Raw genomic sequence first — 21592 nt, forward strand, 5'->3', positions numbered from 1 at the left:
TATTGGTATCAGTGACCAAAAGAACCCCAACCATTGGTGTCAGTGACCATAATAACCCCAACATTGGTGTCAGTTACTATAATAACCCCTAGCATTGGTGTGAGTGACTGCAATAATAACCCTCAACATTGGTATAAGTGACCATAATAACCCCAACCATTGGTATCAATGACCATAAGAACCCCAGTATTGGTATCACTGACCGTAGGAACCCCAACCATTGGTATCAGTGACCATAATAGCTCCAACATTGGTATTAGTGACCATAAGAACCCAAGCCATTGGTACCAGTGACCATAAGAACCCAAGCCATTGGTATCAGTGACCATAAGAACCCCAACCATTGTTATCAGTGAACATAAGAACCCCAACATATGTATCAGTGACCATAGGAACCCCAACCATTGGTATCAGTGACCATAAGAACCCCAACCATTGGTATAAGTGACCATAGGAACCCCAACCATTGGTATCAGTGACCGTAAGAACCCCAACCATTGGTATCAGTAACTATAAGAACCCCAACCATTGGTATCAGTGACCATAAGAACCTCAACATTGGTATCACTGACCATAGAAGCCCCAACCATTGGTATCAGTGACCATAGGAACCCCAACATTGGTATCACTGACCATAAGAACCCCAACCATTGGTATAAGTGACCATAGGAACCCCAACCATTGGTATTAGTGACCGTAAGAACCTCAACCATTGGTATCAGTAACTATAAGAACCCCAACATTGGTATCACTGACCATAGGAAACCCAACCATTGGTATCCGTAACTATAAGAACCCCAACCATTGGTATCAGTGACCATAAGAACCCCAACATTGGTATCCGTGACCATAAGAACCCCAACATTGGTATCAGTGACCATAGGAACCCCAACCATTGGTATCAGTAGCCATAAGAACCCCAACCATTGGTATCAGTAACCATAAGAACCCCAATCATTGGTATCAGTGACCATAAGAACCCCAACATTGGTATTAGTGACCATAAGAACCCCAACATTGGTATCAGTGACTATAATAACCCCCAGTATTGTTGCCAGTATACGTAATAGTAACCCCTTTCCGGAAGATGCTTCTGGAGCCTGGAACTCTGAGACGTCAGCCAACAGCGGACTTTATCTTGTTGATGGCTAAATCTAGGTTACAGGAGAGCACAAGTAAGTGCACTCCTGTGACCCACACGAGTAGTATGACTAAAAAGCTTTTCACTTATATATCTCTTTTAAAGTAGAACTACGAAAACGAAATTTTTCGTTTTGGATAGAGTGGAGAGGGATTAGAACCCCTTACCAAAAGTGAAAAAAAATCCCAACAAATTTGGGTCTTCACCAGAACAGAAATAGAGGGAAAATCTTCCAATGGCAATACTAATTCTGGAGACAAATGCGGATTTTCTAACTTTGGAGGGATTTCCTCTTACTTTGTTTTTACTAGGGGACACGAAGTGAAGGAAAATCTCTCCAATGGGACACAGTTGGCAATAAACCTGACAAGGGTTATAACCCTCCTTTACTGTATCCAAAATGAAAAAAAAAAAGGTTTGCCTTTAGTTCTACTTTAAGATTTTTTATTGCTCCAGTGAAGGCGTTACTGAATATATTTTTACTCTAAATCGTCCCTCTGTTGTGCCTTCCTCCACACATTTTTATCATTTTTAGTGCCTATGGTATAGATAGTCCTGTTCTTGGAATCAGTGTCAGGATGGTGAAATTTGGGTTTTATTACAGTAAGGCTCCATGTACACGGGACGCTGGAAATGGCCGTTTAGGAGCAGTTGGGCGTTTTTTTCAGAAGCCCCTGAACCCATCTACATTTTATCTTATCTGTCCATGTACACCAGGTCGTTTACAGTCATTTGCAGGCAGTTGCGTTCAGGGACTGTTTTTAAAACGCAATTATTTGCGTTCGAATGTGTGTTTCCCGGCGTTTCAAACGCACAAACGCGTCCGAACGCGTCTGAACGCGTCTGAAACGCGTCTGAACGCAATGACCCGCATTTAGCGTTCGCGTTTTTCCATTTTAAAGGGGAATAATTTTTATGACCTCTAGGAACGCTTCTAAACGCAAACGCCCGCAAACGCTGCTAAACGCCCACTAAACGCAGGTACAAACGCGACTGAAAGGACGTTTCAAACGTCCTAAAAATTCCAGCATTCAAAGGGACTTTTAACAACGTCCCGTGTACATGGAGCCTAAGGCAGAGCTGTATTTCTTCCAGTACTTGCCATAAAGTTTAATCCCAGGTCTTACATGTGTCCCACTCCCAGTGCTGTGCACTGGTTCCCTAAATATCACAGTACAGAAGGCTGCTGTGTTTGTTAATGCATACTGTACTGCCCTCTAGTGGCTGATACTTATGAACAATCTAGTCTTACGAAAGCTTTTAGGATAGCTAGCAGCATGTGATCAGTTTCAGGCTCACATCTTGGCGTCATGGATCACCACGATTCTGCCCACGATTCAGAATCACTGCAAATCGCAGTAAAATCACGCAAACAGAATCGCGTGACGCCTGTCACCCAAAAAAGTACAAAAATATTTTTTGGGCGACAGGCATCCCACGATTCTGTTTGCGCAATTTCACAGTGATTCGGCAGGCGACAATCGCGGCAAAATCGTGCCGCGTTTGGGGTGCCATTGGAAGCAACAGAAATTGAGAGGGCGTCCCGCGATTTGCCGTGATTCGGAATCTCAGGCAGAATTGCGGCGATTCCGCTCACGATTCAGGACGCCAATATGTGAACGGACCCTAAAGCAACTCCACTGATACCCAAAAAAAAATAAAAAAAATGAAATGATAACACTCAATTGGGGCTTGTGAATAGCAAGTGAAATCCCAATTGAGAAATGTATCATCCTATAGACAGTAATCCACACAGCATTGTATTTGAAAGTCCATGTATTGAAGAAATAACATTCAGAACCATCCAATATAAGGTATTTTTCAAACAGGAACATGAAATCATTAAAGCGGAGTTCCACCCAAAAGTGGAACTTCAGCTCATCTGCTTTCTCCCCCCCTCACTCCGGTGCCACGTTTGGCACCTTTTCGGGGGGGGGGGGGGGGAACGGGTACCTGTTTTTTTACAGGTATCTATCCCGAGAATGTGCAGCGCGCCTCATGCATGCGCACAGGGCTGCTGTTAGAAATTGCGGGGCCCAGTACAGACTACCTGGCAGGGCCCCCCCCCCCCCAGGAAAATATTAAAGATATATTTAGCTAAAATTACAACAAAATCACTATTATCAGACACAAATATAACCTAACTCGCATAATTCCTGCTAAATCTAAAAAAAAAAAACTATGTTAAAGCGGAGTTCCACCCTAAAATAAAACTTACCTCCACTTACCGGGGTCACCTGAAAAACAAATGGATAATCACAATTTTTTTTTTTTTTTTTTACTTACCTGGTACTTCCTCTTCCTCCCCTCGGCGGCCACGGCGAGTCGTCACTTCCTGGCTTTGCAATGATTCCTGGGAGCTGAACGTCATCGCTCCCAGGAATCTATGCGCCTGCACCGGCTCCGACATCAGTTCCGGTGCAGGCGCCGTCATACCTTGCTAAACAGCTTCTGGACATGCCCAGAAGCTGTGCAGGGATGACGCTGCGGCACCGGAAGTGACGGCGGGGCCGGTGCAGTGCATCGTGGGACCGAAGAGGACGCAGAAGAGGATCGTGCTGGCTTCAAGCTGACCACACCTGAGATGGCAGCGCTGGAGAAGACATTTTCAAGGTAAGTATTTCTTCTAAAAGGTAAGTGCAACCCGGGACAGATCAGAGGCTAGCCATTGTAGAATGTACTAGCCCTGACTGTCCCGGGGGTATTTTTATTAAAAAAAAGTATTCCCAGGGTGGAACTCCGCTTTAAATAAAAAAGAAGATGAGATGAGAAAAATATACAGGCTGGGCAGTTGGAGCTCAGTGATCAGAGAGACAGAGAGAAAGAAACAAAGTTACAATTTACAAATAAACTCCTGAGCAGAGATAAGGGCTGGGAGGGGGGCCCACACAAAGGAGGGGGATTAGTGAGGGACGACTGTCTCTTTCTCAACAGATAAAAGCTGATAGCAGGGAGAGGGACAGATCAGATTCAGGTGCTGGAGGAAGATTTCTGTATTTGTTGTCCATCACTAATTCCCCTCTCTGTGTGGGCCCCCCCTGTGTGCTCGGGCCCCCTACAAGAGGGCTGGTGGTCCCCCCTTATCAGCGGCCCTGTATGCGCAGTAGGGAACCGGCTGAAAGGCTTCATTGCCGGTTTCCCTTAGAAAGGATGGCGGCGGCAGCACCTGGCAGCCGATCCGAAAATCGGCTGGGGTGCTGACATTGCGGGCTGCCTGGACAGGTAAGTGTCTATATATTAAAAGTCAGCAGCTACAATATTTGTAGCTGCTGACTTTTCATTTTTTTTTTCTCCAGGCAGAACTCCTCTTTAAGGCTCCATGTACACGGGACGCTGGAAATGGCCGTTTAGGAGCAGTTGGGCGTTTTTTTCAGAAGCCCCTGAACCCATCTACATTTTATCTTATCTGTCCATGTACATCAGGTCGTTTACAGTCATTTGCAGGCAGTTGCGTTCAGGGACTGTTTTTAGAACGCAATTATTTGCGTTCGAACGTGTGTTTCCCGGCGTTTCAAACGCACAAACGCGTCCGAACGCGTCTGAACGCGATGACCCGCGTTTAGGGTTCGCGTTTTTCCATTTTAAAGGGGAATAATTTTTATGACCTCTAGGAACGCTTCTAAACGCAAACGGCCGCTAAACGCGGGTACAAACGCGACTGAACGGACGTTTCAAACGTCCTAAAAATTCCAGCATTCAAAGGGACTTTTAACAACGTCCCGTGTACATGGAGCCTAACAGTCTCTATGTATGTCTCAGTGAGGGGGGGCTGCAGCAACTTACAAAGTATAAGAATACAGAGGCCGCACCAGCCTAGCACATTACCTAGTCAATGATTGGAGTTTTTCAGAATTTGTGGAGGTTTTTTTGTTCACCCGCCTCTTGAGGATTGACCACAAGTTCTCAATGGGATTAATGTCTGGGGAGTTTCCTGACCATTGACCCAAAATTTCGATGTTTTGTTCCCCAAACCACTAATACCTCGTACACACGCGTCGATAGTTGGCCGTGAATTTTCGGCCAACGTCCGATCGGCCGATTTTCGGCTTGTTAGTATGATGCTTTCGACAACCGACTCCGACTTTTCGGCCGAAAAAAATCTGGTGTGCATGCTATAAAATTTTTGTTGGCCGTCAACACAACGGCCAATTTTCCGTCAGTCAGTACAGATTTCGTCAGACAAAAATCTGATGAGCAAGACTGGGCATGCTCAGAGAAGAAAAAACACACGGAAAGTAAACCAGCACATGACATCACTTCTGAAGTAGAATTTTGTTGGCCGAGAAAATTAGTGTGCAGTCTAGGCACATTCCAACCAACAAAACACAACTTGGACAAAAGACGGATGACCGGTTGGCCGATAATCGTTGCGTGTGTACGGGGCATTAGTTATCACTTTTGCCTCATGGCAAGGTGCTCCGGTATGCTGGAGAAGGCGTTGTTCCTCACCAAACTGTTCTTGGGTGGTTGGGAGAAGTTGCTCTCGGAGTATATTTTTGTACCATTCTTTATTCATGGCTGTGTTCTTAGGCAAAATTGTGAGTGAGCCCACTCCCTTGGCAACCCCACACATGAATGGTCTCAGGATGTTTTACTGTTGGCATGACACAGGACTAATGGTGGCACTCACCTTTTCTTCTCCGGACAAGGTTTTTTTACGGATGCCTCAAACAATCGGAAAGTGGATTCATCAGAGAAAATGACTTTACCCCAGTCCTCAGTAGTCCAGTCCCTCTACCTTTTGCAGAAAATCAGTCTGTCCCTGGTGTTTTTCCTGTAGAGAAGTGGGTTCTTTGCTGCCCTTCTTGACACCAGGCCATCTTCCAAAAGTCTTCTCCTCACTGCGCTTGCAGATTCACTCACACCTGCCTGCTGCCATTCCTAAGTAAGCTCTGCACTGGTGGTTCCCAGATCCTGCAGCTGAATCAACTGTAGGAGACGGTCCTGGCACTTGCTGGACTTACTTTGGCGCCCTGAAGCCTTCTTCACAAATGCAGTGGAAATGTTTTTCATGGCAAGGAAGGACTTTGCAATTCATCTGATCACTCTTCATAACATTCTTGAGTACTGTATATGCAAATAGCCATCATAAACACTGAGACAGCAGCCTTTGTGAAAATTAATATTTGTGTCATTCTCAAAACTTTTGGCCACGGCAGAAGATTGACCATAAATGAATCACAAGGACACTATCAATTGACCCTGTGCAATTGATTTTTTTTTTTGTTTTACCAGGACAACTGATCGACTTGGGTTGATTGAAATCTTCACTGGTGCAGCTGCCCATGGTAGTCAATCAGCTTCTAACTTCAGCTAAATTAGGCTTTAATTAAGCTTTGACAGTAAAACCTGGAAGCTGATTGGTTTCTATGTAGAGCTGCACTAGTTTGCATGCTCCAGTTTTAGTAAATCCCCCCCCCCCCTCTCTAATCACTCGGCCATGCCACTTTAGTCTTCAGCTTTTTTTGCCGAATTAGATCAATCAGTTTTGTAGCACTGTGTATGGCCACCAGAAGCTAATTAGGCTCTACTGAGTTGCACAGTGCTGTCAATCTGATACAGAGAGTTTGGGGAAAGGAAAAGACATCAAGGGGATGACCTCATCAGCATGATACTAATCCCTTATATTCTATTCACAGGCTGGGGGGCGGTCCCTGACCAAGCTGTGCTGCTTTAACCACTTAAGCCCCGGAAGATTTTACCCCCTTCCTGACCAGGGCCTTTTTTGCGATTCGGCACTGCGTGATTTTAACGGACAATTGCGCGGTAGTGCGACGCTGTACCTAAACAAATTTGACGTCCTTTTTTTCCCACAAACAGAGCTTTCTTTTGGTGGTATTTGATCACCTGTGCGATTTTTACTTTTTGCACTATAAACAAAAAAAGAGCGTCAATTTTGCAAAAATAACAATGTTTTTCACATTTTTTTAAATGAAATTCCCCCCCAAAAAAAAAAAATCTAAATTTTTTAACATTTTTGGCCAATTTGTTTTCTGCTACATATGTTTGGTAAAAAAATCGCAAAAAGCGTATTTTTATTGGTTTGCGCAAAAGTTATTGCTTTTACTAACTAAGGGAAAGATTTCTGTCATTTTTGGTGTTTCTTTTTTTAACGCGTAATGGCGGCAATCTGCGATTTTTTTTGCGGTACTGCGACATTGCGGCGGACAGATCGGACCCTTGACTGACATTTTTGACACTTTTGGGGTTACCAGTGACATTACTGCAGTAATCAGTCCTATACATATGCACTGTTACTGCAAAATGACACTGGTAGGGAAGGGGTTAACTTTATTGGGGAAGGAGGGGTTAAGTGTGTCCCTAGGGGCGTGCTTCTTACTGTGATTGGACATGGCTACTGGTGTAGGAACAGAGATCAACGGTCCTACATAGTAGAACCGTATGATCACCATTCCTACACAGGGGAGAATGACAGGCGGCTTGTTAACATCAGCCGCCTGCCTTTCTCCCTTCACAGCGGACGATCGCGAGTGACCGGCGGACATCGGGTCCGCCGGTCACACGCACAGACTTCCCAGGGAACGAGCTGGGGCGGGCGCGCGCTCGCCCGCTATTGGCTCACAAGCAAGTGACAGGCTAGTGACGTACCGGTACGTCACTTTGCCTGGCCGGGGCTGACCGCCGCAGTATATGTACTTGCGGCGGTCGGCAACCGGTTAACTGCATGGGAGAAGAGTGAGGTCAGGGATCTGGCTGGAGCAGAACTTCTAAAATCCTTAGGCAGGTTATGCAGTTTACAGATGTGTATTTAGTTACTTGCCTGTAGTTGTATGTTGGGAGACGATCCGTGTCCTGTAATTAGTCCATGACTATTATTATTATTATTATATAGTATTTATATAGCGCCGACAGTTTACGCTGCACTTTACAACTTGAGGGTAGACAGTACAAATACAATATACTTTAATACAGTAGGAATCAGAGGACCCTGCTCGTTAGAGCTTACAATCTAAGAGGGACAGTCAAGAGATACAACAGGTAATAACTGTGGGGGATGGGCTGATGGAGAAAATAAAAGTACAGTTGTTAGGTGGTTGCCAGATAGGTTTCTCTGAAGAGATGTGTTTTCAGGGATCTTCTGAAAGTAGACAAAGTTGGAGATAGTTGGACAGATGGGGGTAGAGCATTCCAGAGGATGGGAGAAGCTCGGGAGAAGTCCTGGAGGCGAGCATGGGAAGAGGTTACAAGGGAGCGAGAGAGCAGGAGGTCCTGCGGAGGGACAGAAAATCCCTCCTCTTAGCTGAATTCTAAAGGCAATCTAAGGGGTTGATTTACTAAAGGCAAATTGACTGTGCACTCTGAAAGTGCAGTTGCTCCAGAGCCTAGTAAATGAGCAGAAGCGCTGCTGTCTTCCATCATCCAATCATGTGCAAGCAAAAATGCTGTTTTTTTTTAAATTGCCCTTGCACCTGATTGGGTGTTCTTTGCAAAGTGAAGCTTTACATAATTTACTAAGCTCGGGAGCAACTGCACTTGCAAAGTGCAGTCTATTTGCCTTTAGTAAATCAACCTCTAAGTGTGTTTTGTTCACATCTTTTCTCTTCTGCAGGGACCCGAACCCTTGGCACGAGGACTGTAGGGCAGTTTAAATGGTTAAATGTCAGCATGATACATTCTTTACCATGTCACATAAATATTTAGATCCGCTCGGCACCACATCACTAGAGAATATCCATTTTTCTGAGATCTCCAAAAAAATAACAGAGTAAGCTTTTAATCCCCGTTCCTTTCAAGGAAAAACAAGCAGTGAACTTCCAACAAATCTACGGGGATTTATAAGACACCGGATCAAAGATGGAGTTATGTTAGACAGCTGCATGACGCAGCGGGGGGGAAGGGACCGGGCGCTTTAAGGAGGAACTAAAGCGTACACATTCTGAGTCAGTTTTAAGGTAATTTATCCGAAAGAGTTTTTGTTCATGGCACTTTCACATTATTTTTCTCTGCGTCATATTTTTAAGATAGTATTCCTGAACCTTTTCCTGCCATTGTAATGCAGATATCGGCAGCACGGAGGGAGGAACGGACATCAGGTGCCACATACTGTAGATGCATGTGGCTCCACTGTCCACTGCTCCCAGCACACTGACCAAGCTGTCACCATGATGTCGGTGGGATCGCTTCTGATCATGTGACCACTGTGACAACCAATCATACGGACCTCATCTGGAATATGCAGTTCAGTTTTGGGAACCAGTTCTCAAAAAGGATATCGGGGAACTGGAGAAAGTGCAGAGAAGGGCAACCAAACTGATAAGAGGCATGGAGGAGCTCAGCTATGAGGAAAGATTAGAGGAACTCATTTTATTCTCTCTTGAGAAGAGGAGATTAAGGGGAGGGATATGATCAACATGTACAGTACATATACATTAGGGGTCCATATAGTGAACTTGGTGTTGAGTTATTTACTTTAAGGCCATCACAGAGGACAAGGAGGCCCTCTTTATGTCTACAGGAAAAGAGATCTAGGCTGGGTTCACACACGCTGCAGAGTGGCTCACATCAGGGGGTCTGGTGTGTCCATTTTAGGGGTGAATCGGGTCCGAATTTTGTCCTGAATTCGCACCTGAACCGGAAACGGGGACACACGGGACCCTTCTGCAAACCGGACCGCGACCGACACGGAGCTTTGTGAACTGGCTCCATTGAGAGCCGGTCACACTCCCCTGTCATGGGAACTGGATGCGGGGAAACCCACATCCAGTTTGCATCAGTGTGAACCCAGCCTTAATCTCCTAATACAGAAAGATTTCTTCACAGTAAGAGCAGTGAAAATGTGGAATACATTTCCTTAAGAGGTGGATTAGTCCCGCTCAGTAGATTGCTTTAAAAAAAGGCCTGGATTATTTACTAAATGTATATAATATAACTAGATACTAACATTTATAGGTAAAGTTGATCTAGGGAATATCTGATTGCCTATCGGGGGAACAGTAAGGCATTATTTCCCCTGATGGAGCAAATTGGATCATGCTTTTTTTAGATTGTAAGCTCTAACGAGCAGGGCCCTCTGATTCCTTTTGTTCCAAATTGTAGTGTAACTGTAATGTCTGCCCTCATTTTGTTAAGCGCTGCGCAAACTGTTGGCGCTATATAAATCCTGTATAATAATAATAATAATGCTTTGCTCGGGTTTTTTGCCTTCCTCTGGATCAACTGTGGGTATAGGGTTGTGTATATGGGATTTTAGCATTTTTTTTGTTTTAACTTTTATTGGTTGAACTAGATGGACTTGTGTCTTTTTTCAACCAGACTAACTATGTAACTATGTAATTATGTAATCACTGGTCACAAGGTCAGAAACTTCTCCCAGCGTTAAGATCCACTTTAGGGGGATCTTAAGAGTCGGTTCACACTATGGTGACACGACTTCGGGGCGACTTGAACAAGTCGCCGTGCACCGCGACTTCGGCGCGGCTTGCACTGACTTCACATAATGGAAGTCAATGCAAGTCGCTCCAACTTCGGCCAAAAGTAGTGCAGGAACCTTTTTCTAAGTCGGAGCGACTTGAGTCGCTCCTATTAGAATGGTTCCCATTGCACAGAATGGAGCACGACAAGTCGGAGTAGTGTGAACCGGCACTTAGAGTTGAATTCCAGGCAAGCAATAATAAAAATAAGCAGGTAAAATACACAGGTGGGAGCTGCTTTACCTGACAAAGGAATGGCATTTCTGTTCTTCCATTCCTGAGATTTACACAGCTCTGTTAGAAAGCACAGTCAGCCTAGAAACCTAAACCTAACATTTCTCTACTACATAGTTACATATTACAACTGCATCTTGTCCTTGCCCCCTCAGCCTGTGACAGTGCAGGAGAAGAAGCAGATTGATAAGTTAATTTCTCCATCACTCAGCTCTCTTCTCCTATCAGCATGTCCCTTGTTAGCACTGCAGCACAAATGATTGGCTCCTTGTGCTGCTTCTCTCTCTTCCAGTCTGAGCTGTGCTGTAGAGGGGATTGCAAAAGGCTGATATTAAAGAAGAATTCCAGGATTTTTTTTTCCATGCAGTGGAGGCTGTGTCCGCACTGCATGGGGCTAACTGCTTGTTTTTGCCTAGGGGTGAGGAGAGCGGAGATATGCTTAATAATCTGCCAATGTGCAAGACCACTCCTGCCCACTCCCCGCACTCCAGCAGTCTTGTTAATGGGCTGTTTCTGATGTCATCACAACCATAGACTGGCCCTGGACATGAGGACAGCAGGAAAAGTCCACCGATGGACATAGGGGAACACTGTTTTTCAGAGAATCAAAGGATCGGATAGGTATCGGTTTTCGGTGCGCCCCTGAACAAAACGAGCAGTTAACCCATGAAGTGTAGGCACAGCCTCACTTCGTGGGAGAAAAAAAAATTCATAAAGTTCTACTTTAATTCTTATTCAGGTGCTTATTTTAAATCATAACACTATGAGGTCTATTTATAAAAAAATTGTCGGACAAAAGTCACAAGCCTTCATGCAGGCTTTACCTGTAATTCTGTAATTCCTGTAATAGATAAATTCCTATGATTGTCAGCTCCATCTAGTGGCCAAAATGTAGGATAGTTTTCTGAAATACCTCAATGAGAAAAATATAATTCATTTTGGCCAATAGATGGAGCAGACAATCATAAGAACTAATCTATTAGAGAAATTATGGGGAAAAAATGTGTCACCTTTCATAAATGTTTTATAAATAGTCCCCTTAAAGTTTATGTAAACCTTGAATTATTGGTGAGAAATAGTAGCCCACCTTTACAGTACTTACACTGCTTTAAAATCTCACTGCAGCTCTTTCTTAGTGCATAGTGCTTGAACATGGCTCTTCCCCTCTTCCCGTCCTTGGGAGACACCAGGCCATAAGCATGCACAGGGTTGTCACCAAAAGGTAGTAATTCCTGCATGGAACTACAAGCCAAGGCACTGACAATGTAGTGCACAAGTCACTGTAGATCAGCCATTCCCAACCAGGGTTCCATGGAACCCTAGAGTTCCTTCAGAGGTTGCTAGGGGTTCCTTGAGCTGGGAGCTTATTGATCTTATGACTTCAATTGACCTCTAGCATGACACCAATTATATATTTTTTTTGTTGTCTATAACCACTTTACCACCGGAGGATTTTGCTGTCTTACATCTGGGCCACTTTTTGCGATTCTGCGCTGTGCGACTTTAACTGACCATTGCGCGGTCGTGCAACGCTGTACCCAAACAAAATTTATGTCCTTTTTTTCCCACAACAGAGCTTTCTTTTGGTGGTATTTGATCACCTGTGCAATTTTTACTTTTTGCGCTATAAACAAAAAAAGAGCGTAAATTTTGAAAAAATAACAATATTTTTCACATTTTTTTTATATGAAATTCCCCCCAAAAAAATGTAAAAATCTAAATTTTTTTACATTTTTGGCCAATTTGTTTTCTGCTACCTATGTTTGGTAAAAAAAATCACAATAAGCGTATTTTGATTGGTTTGCGCAAAAGTTATTGCGTTTACTAACTAAGGGAAAGATTTTTGTCATTTTTGGTGTTTTTTTTTTTAACGAGTAATGGCGGTGATCTGCAATTTTTTTTTTTTTTTTGCGGGACTGCGACATTGCGGCGGACAGATCGGACCCTTGACTGACATTTTTGACACTTTTGGGGGTACCAGTGACATTACTACAGTAATCAGTGCTATAAATATGCACTGTTACTGTAAAAATGACACTGGCAGGGAAGGGGTTAATTTTATTGGAGAGGGAGGGGTTAATGTATGCCTGGTGCTTACTAACGTGTGTGGGGGGAGGTGACTGAGTGACACAAGGACAGACCGCATGTTCAGCTATGCTGAACCCTGCAATCTGTCACTGTCACTTAGGAGATCCACCCGCTTTGTTTACACAAGCGGGCGGATCTCCAAACTCAATTCCCCGACGATCGGGGAAGAGCAGCGGCGGCTGTGACTGAATACAGCGGGAGCGAGCCTCCGGCAGCGCGCGAGCGCCGCCCACAAGGGGAGGAGTCCAGCGACGTAGGTCTACGTCGCTGGACGGGAACGAGCCACTGTGCCGCAGTAGAGGCACAGTGAGCGGGGCTAAAGTGGATAAGGATGATGCTCTGACCACTACTGTAATGGGGAAATTTTTTCCCATAGGCCACCAAAGAACTGGCTTTAGTAAGGGTTCCTCAAGACCTTAAAAATATTTCTAAGGGTTCCTTAGGCATAAAAAGCTTGAGGAAGGCTGATCTAGTTAAAGGGTCTCCAAACTTTCTTAACCAAGGGCCAGTTTATTGTCCTCAGACTTTAGAGGGGCCAGACTGTGGGCAGTGGGAGTAGAAAATGTCCAGGGGTCACTGGGAGTAAAGAGTGCCCCATCTTTGGTGTCAGTGGGGATAATAGTGCCCATTGTTGACGTCAGCCAAAGGAATAGTGGCCTTTTGCAAAATCTTGTGATACCAAGGGGGGTGGGATCTTTTATTCTGGGTATTCTTAGGCACTGGTGACATAGCCCTGACATCACAGATGCCTGGAGTATAGGCTTTTATTCCAAAAGATTATTATAATGTGGTACAGCAATTGTGCAAGATGAGGCGCGAATATCATGCACCCATTCTCGAGCATGCGCCATATGACATTACAGTCATCTTTTGGGGAAAAAAAGGAAGAAAGAAACAAGATCTCCCAGAAAGGCTATGGTGATGTAGATCAAATGATGAGGAACAAATGTCATTGGTAGTTGGTGTTCTGCCAAAAACTCCAACTCCCCAAAATCTCCAACCACGTCACTTCCGGTGACTCTACAGCAAGAATAATTGGAGATTTCAGTGAGCTGCTGTTTTCACAGACCACCAGCAGCCTATACACTCTGTTACACAATCTAATGCATGAACATTATTAACAACAGTCTCTACTAATTAACAACATGGCCGCCACCAAGGCAGCGACAACTATTTTACTTCTTACCCGGTGTTCTGTGAAAAGAGGCAACTGATAGTGTACCGGAGTGTATTGGCAACCAAGGGGTCTGTGAAAACAGCAATTTGTCAAAATCCCCAATTATTCCTGCTGTAGAGTCACCGAAATTTAGGTGGTTGGAGATTTTGGCGAGTTGGAGTTTTCAGCAGAACACCGTCAGAGAAAAAGAAGCGGGGCACCCATGACGTTCTTTTAAAAATGGCAGGATGGGATTCCGACCAGCAGCAAGGACATGGCAAAGAGACTGGGAAAACAGCAAAAGTACTACTTGTAGGCATGTGCAATCTACTTTCTCCACGGCAGGTGGGGCTCTTCCACAGCAGCCCTGTTGCTGGAGGGAAAGTCGGGAGGAGCAGGATTCCTCTGTGGTTTCCTGGGTCAGCGGGGAAGCTCTACTATTGGATGCTGCTGCCTCATGTGACTCAGGAGGTCATCTTTGCTCAGGCAGAGCCTTTTTAAGGCCCTGGCTCCTGGGTTTTGGCACGCTTTTTGGAGAGTGGACAGAGTAGGGAAAGTTAACCTCATCTGTGAGGGACAGTATTGACGCTAGAGAAAGGTTCCTGACAAGGAGGGAAGGAGTAGGGGCTCATCTTTTCTGGACATTCTCCCAATTGGGAACCAGACTGCCAGGCCACATTCAGTCCCCTCTGAACCGAAGGTGTCATTTCATTTGGCACCTACTTCTGTCATGCTCCTGAACTATGAGTGTGCCCGGCGGGTTGGCTTTCCCACCACGTTTTTTGTGAACTGTTGCTGCATTTCTTTAATACAAGTTATTGCACCTGCCTGGAGGAACCAGAGGCAGGTGGAGCCAGTAATCGGCATGGAGAACGATCCGCTTTGCATGATAAGTCCTCTCCACTCTGCCTCGCTTTCCTCCTCTGGAGACCGTCCGTGACGTCACTGGTTGCTAGACGCCAAGCGGCTGATGATCTAGCAACCGGGTCTCCGGGGAGGCCAGACCAGTCACAATAAATGCATACTGATCGTGAACTTTAATGAAGAAACTGAGCGGCCTTTTTTGGGGGTTTAGATCAGCCCAAGGGGAAAATGCCACCCTGCCCCCCTGACCCAGCCCGCCCCGGTGCCTGTGTAAATTATTGTCTTCGCACCACGCTTTACCGCACCTATATACTAACTTTATTACTGTTACTAAGTAGATTGCATGGACTTCACCAGGTTTGTTATGTAGGAGAAGGGGAAGGTCGATCTTAAAAAAAAGAGGTGTTAGTTGCATACATTTGCAAATGTGGATGCCACACTGCGGCCTCAAGGCACCTCTGACACATGTGGTCTGTAGATCTAGGTATAAAGTAATAGATTTTCTAATGAAACTTTTTGTGAAAATTCAAACAAAGATTTGCCTCCAATCAGTTGCAGACTTTCAGAAAACAATCAAATGGCTGGAACCTGAAAGTCTGAACCTGATTGGTGCCTCTGAGAATACAAACCATTTTAAATCTACTTCTGTAAAAGAGGTTTTAAATTTTGTTTAGTAAATTTCATTTTGAGAGCGAGGAATGCATTATTTTCCATCCCGTTTAGTAAATATGCCATGATGGGATTGCAGAGAGCTGCGTCTCTCTGAGACGGTAGTGCAAGCAACTGGATTAAGTGCGCTGCTTCGGCAGCAGAGTTTCCCGGGAAAACATTTTATCATCTTGGCAACAATGTGCTTTCTTGAAAAAAAAGTAAAGCTTTATCCGCAACATATGAAAATGTTTGTCTTTTAACCTTTCGCTGGCAGAGCTCCCTGTTTGATCTTATATTCATTTTCCATCACTGAGACTTCAGTGAGACACAGGGGCTCCACCTACCAGCAGGAAGAGGGAGAGGGGGCCATGGGTGGCATGGTGGAGAGGATGAGGTCAGACAGTCCACTGAGCAGATTTTGCACATTGAAACTCCAAAGATAAAAAATTCAACCTACCAGCCCCAATCCATGATTGAGATATTGGTTGTTGGAGGACTAGGTTGTACAGATCACATTGACTTGTAGAATAGACCGTATACAGTGCACTGCGTATTGAGCTGTAGCCAAGTCCATCTTCATGCAACCCCTGGCTAGGAGAGTGGACCTCATGCATTTTATCCGAGATTGTGAATTGGCTTCATTTTGCATGGACGTGGCTAGGGCTTTATAGTCCCTGTTGTTGGTGATCTATCTAGGGAAATCTATTGGGCTACGCCTGCATGAACGACATGTTACAGGTTCCTGAGAACCTTGTGGATTATTTTTAAAGGATCAGTTCATTTTAAACTGATATTTCACTTGTTGGTGGATGCCATAGATCTGTGGTATTGAATTAAAATTTACCGAGGTCCAATCGGTAAAATTTTCTTCCAGCAGAGGTCCGAATCGCATGTTTGCTCCTTTATATCACAGCTCCCCCTTATATCACAATGCGGTTCTTAAATCAGTGTCCTCCCCCTTGTGTACCAAATCCCCTTTACATAACCCCGCCCCTTTATTCACAGCAGTGTCCTCACCCCCCTTTTTAAATAATTACTCCTCCCCTTCCCCCACAACAGTACTGTCCTCTGAAATAAAGTTATTACCAGCGCTATGGAGTTTCAGTACCTTAATTGAACTAGAATAAATATTGTGATGTAAGCTGCCTCCAACCTACCACTGAGGTAGTAAAAATGAAAAAGTGCACAATGTTGGGAACGGCGCTATCACTTGAAATAATCAATAATAAAAAGTATATATTGTGCGCATTAATAAAGATAAACTGCATAAAATCATCCGTATTTGATAAGGTGCATATGGTGCATACAGTGCGTGTGCCCCTTTAAATACAAAGTGCTACGTGCTGGTTAAAAACTTCAACAAACAATGCATGGGCTGTGTTTAGTGTACCATATCATATATCACATATGCATATAAAGTGCTGAGTGTTAATATTGCAATAAACCACGTGAGTGATAATGTGCTTTTAGATAACGAATATGGCGCCTGTGGATCCCCACAAATTGCACCGCTGCTTACCGCACATGTAAGGCAGATGACTCCTCGTTCCTCGGTCACTAAAACACAAAAGAAGCCTCCATTGCGTAGGATATGATGGTTGTATTAGAGCAAGTAGCATCCACTCACATTTAGGGAGTTCACTTTCAGCATAAGGTGTTCGCCGAGTTGCTTCCGCGTTCCAACGGCTCAAACCACCGTTACCGGAAGTGACGTACTGACGTTCCAGATGACGTAGTATGACGAAACGCGTAGGGCGTGGTTTTGTTACGTCAGTATGTCACTTCCGGTAACGGTGGTTTGAGCCGTTGGAACGCGGAAGCAACTCGGCGAACACCTCATGCTGAAAGTGAACTCCCTAAATGTGAGTGGATGCTACTTGCTCTAATACAACCATCATATACTACGCAATGGAGGCTTCTTTTGTGTTTTAGTACTGTCCTCTGCCACCTTCACATCAACCCTCACCACACACACACACAGCCCGGCAGCCTTCACTTCACCCACCCCCCCTCACATCACAAATCCCCCCCCCCCCCCCAACAGCAGTGTTCTCCGCAGGGCGGTCCTAGCCACCAATCACTTGCTGGTTAATATGAAAAGTTCACCGCCTGCAGCTTCTGCCCCCGCCCTTTATCCAATGCAGAGCTCTGCCTCCCGCACTCAGCTTATTACCTTCCTGCCTCCCACTCTCCACTCGGTCTTGAGAATGATAGCGGCGGAGGCTGGGGAATAGAAGCGGCTCCTAAATGGAGCGACCACAGGCCAGATGGAGCAATGGCTCAGGCCAGGTCCGGACCACGGTCCCCCTTTTAGTGATGCCTGCCAAAGATTTAAACCACCTAACAATTTCTTATATTTCTAAGGGACTCTCAGTGAAATCTCTGTACTGAGTTCCCAGGTCTGTACATCTACTGTGACCATAATGAAGGGATTCCAAACATTGCAGCTCTTGAAGTGAGACCACTAGATATCACACTTGTGACTTCCTTGAGCAAATGGGATGGCCATAGAGTAAAAAGTGGTAACTCACTAGAAAATAGGTTCATATGCTTTGGTGTAATAAAGAGGATGTCCAGTTCATATCCAACCAGCATCTCACAGTTTCTGGTACGGATCCTAACATAGCACCAAATACTGTACATCCAGTGTGGCTTCTCCTGCTCCTCCCCTGCTTCTGAAATCATGCACAGGGTGGGTGACAATGCAACAAGAGTATATTGACCTCTTAAAGTTTGGGGTCCACCAGATATCAGCCTCATGTCCTTCTGGAGCAAACATGCTCATCAGCGTAGGTAAAAAGTGATACTGTATCTCACCAGTTAATTGGACTCAGACTTTATAGGGCACTATGCTTTTGTTGCGTATTGAAAAGCCACCCTTTGCACAACCTCCAGACACCTTTCAAGCAGCCAAGGAGGAGCAGGAAGAACCACACTGGATTTAACCACTTAAGCCCTTAAGATTTTACCCCCTTTCTGACCAAGGGGTATTTTACGATTCGGCAATTGCGTGGTCGTGCGACGCTGTACCTAAACAAATTTGACGTCCTTTTTTTTCCCACAAACAGAGCTTTCTTTTTGGTGGTATTTGATCACCTGTGCGATTTTTTGATCATGCGCTATAATCAGAAAAAGAGCGACAATTTTGCAAAAATAACAATATTTTTCACATTTTTTTATATGAAATTCCCCAAAAAAATGTAAAAATCTAAATGTTTTTAAATTTTTGGCCAATGTGTTTTCTGCTACCTATGTTTGGTAAAAAAAAATCACAATAACCGTGTTTTGATTGGTTTGCGCAAAAGTTATTGCGTTTACTAACTAAGGGAAAGATTTTTGTAATTTTTGTTGTTTTTTTTTTTAACGAGTAATGGCGGCGATCTGTGATTTTTTTTGCGGGACTGCGACATTGCGGCGGACAGATCGGACCCTTGACTGACATTTTTGACACTTTTGGGGTACCAGTGACATTACTACAGTAATCAGTGCTATACATATGCACTGTTACTGTAAAAATGACACTGGCAGGGAAGGGGTTAACTTTATTAGAGATGCAGTGACTATGTGTGTCCCTAGGGGCGTGCTTCTTACTGTGCAGGGATGTGGCTGTGTGTGTAACAGCACAGATCAACGGTCCTACATAGCAGGACCGTTAGATCAGTGCTTTTACACAGGGGAGAATGACAGGCGGCTTTGTTTACACTAGCCGCCTGCCTTTCTCCCTTCACAGCGGATGATCGCGAGTGACCGGCGGACCCGATGTCACACGCATGGAGGTGTCCGTGAACGAGCCGAGGCGGGAGCGCGCCTCCGGCGGCGCGCGCCCGCCCGCTATTGGCTCCCAGGCTAGTGACGTACCGATACGTTACTTTGCCTGGCCGGGGCTGACCGCCGCAAGTACATATACTGTCGGCAACCGGTTAAAGCAGAGTTTCTCAACTAGGGTTCTTCAGGAAGTTTCTGGGGTTCCTTGAGCACAGAGCAATTTCTGCCTCTCACATAAGTTCCCACTGACACCATTAATCTTTTTAATTGTCTGTAAGAGGGTAATTCTTTGCAATGACCTCAAATGTTAGGAGTATTCTTCCCAGTGACAATCACACTAATGTATTATGAGTTGTAGATATAGTATTTTTTAGCAGGGGTTCCCTGAGGCCAGAAAATTGTTTCAAGGGTTCCTCTGGATTGAAAAGGTTGAGAAAGGCTGATGTAGAGTGTTTTGTGCTATCTTGAGAGGAAAAGTTTCAGAGGTTTCTAGAGGTCGGAGATGACCCAGGGATCCTCTTTTTTGCAACAAGGGCATGATAACCTATAACATTTTGGGGTCCAACTATCTTATAAGTTACCACTTTTCCCCCTTTGATGGTGATCACGCTTGCTCCAGAAAGTCACAAAGGTGATATCCAACAGTCTCACTGCAAGCACTGCAATCTCTAGAAAATGACTTGAAGGACCGCATGTATCATTACTTTTGCATGCTGTTGTCTTATTGTGGACTGTCTTAGTGCAAACCCTGTGTTGTACATTATAGGAGGCTTCAACTGTCCTTGCTGTATTTTTTTATATTATGGAGAATCTAACAGGAGGAGCTGGAACATACAAAGGTGGATGTGTTCCTGGATCTGAACACCCAAAACTCCCAGGGGGGACTTCAACAGGAACATATTGTGTTGGAGTAATGCCTCGTTTCCACTGAGTGGTACGGTATGGTTCGGTTCAGTACGGTACAGTTCGGAACGGTACACCTTGCGTTTCCACTGCCAATAGTACCCTTTCATGATAGGCATGGTGTAGCAGGAAAGCTGTGATAGACGATTCTCTGTCAACCAATCAAAGTTCTGCAGAGTGTAGCTCCACCCTGTTGGTACGGTACTAATGTGCTTGGTACCCCAACGAAAGGGTCCCAAAAAAGTGGTACGGTTCGGAATTAGGGTACCATTCACAATGGAAACGGCATAAATAGTGTACCGTACCGAACCGAACCGTACCAGAAAGCTCAGTGGAAACGGGGCAGACAGTCTTTTTTCAACCGTTTTAACGCAGAGAATCCCTTGAATTAACTTTCAGGTCTCGGGAAACCCCTCCTAATAATGAACATATCTACAGCTCACAGTACATTAGTGTGATTTAATATAAAAAAAAAATACTCCTGAGCTGCCAGTCCTCAAATAGCAAAATCAACCAAGTGTATTATTTTATATCAAAGTCAGCTGCCACTGATGCCTTGCATGTGTTCCCACATCAACAGACATAAAATAATAATATGGTGCCTAGCTGCTACATTAAATATGCCAACCAAAACTGAAACACAAACTGTATAAAACAATTCAAAACTTAATATGAAGCATATAGTGATAAAAACAAGTCCAAAGTTTGAAACCTCCTTTCCAGGGGTATTCAGTAGGCTTCAGGTCACTCTCACAGGTCCAAGCCAATATCCATCACTCCAACCACTGTAGGTGTGTTCCTCTTTTAGGAATAAAGCCTCGTACACACGCAACGATTTTCCGCCGACCGGTCGTCTGTCTTTTGTCCAGAGTGGTGTCTGTTGGTTGGAATGTGCCTAGACTGCACACGAATTTTCCCGCACGACAGAATTATACTTCAGAAGTGATGTCATGTGTTGGATTGCTTTCTTTGTGTTCTTTCATCTCTGAGCATGCCCAGTCTTGCTCATAAGATTTTTCCCCATCGAAATCTGTACTAATGAGACGAAAATCGGACGTGTTTTGACGGTCGACAAAAATTATATAGCCTGCACACCAGGATTTTTTCGGCCGAAAAGTCGGAGTTGGTTGTCGGAAGCATCATACTAACAATCCGAAAATCGGCAGATTGGTCGTCGGACGAAAATTCCCTGCCGAATTTTGACTTGTGTGTACGGGCCTTAAAGGTCCTACTTGGCCACTAGAATATGCAATGTATTAAAGATATTGCACTTAAGTGTAAAAAAGAATAAAGCATTCACATCAGTAATTGAGATACAGCAAATTCCCTGTTAACAGTTTGCATGATGACGCAAAGCGC

General features: G+C 44.6%; 1 protein-coding gene across 1 annotated transcript in view; it reads left to right on the forward strand.

Annotated features, from left to right (window-relative positions):
- The window catches only part of ATOH8 (atonal bHLH transcription factor 8), a 96062-nt gene that overhangs the window by 73306 nt on the left and 1164 nt on the right, over positions 1-21592 (forward strand). The gene's annotated exons all lie outside the window — the stretch shown is intronic.

Source organism: Pelophylax lessonae, assembly GCF_965119305.1.
Source record: "Pelophylax lessonae genome assembly, chromosome: 1".
Lineage (NCBI taxonomy): Eukaryota > Metazoa > Chordata > Amphibia > Anura > Ranidae > Pelophylax > Pelophylax lessonae.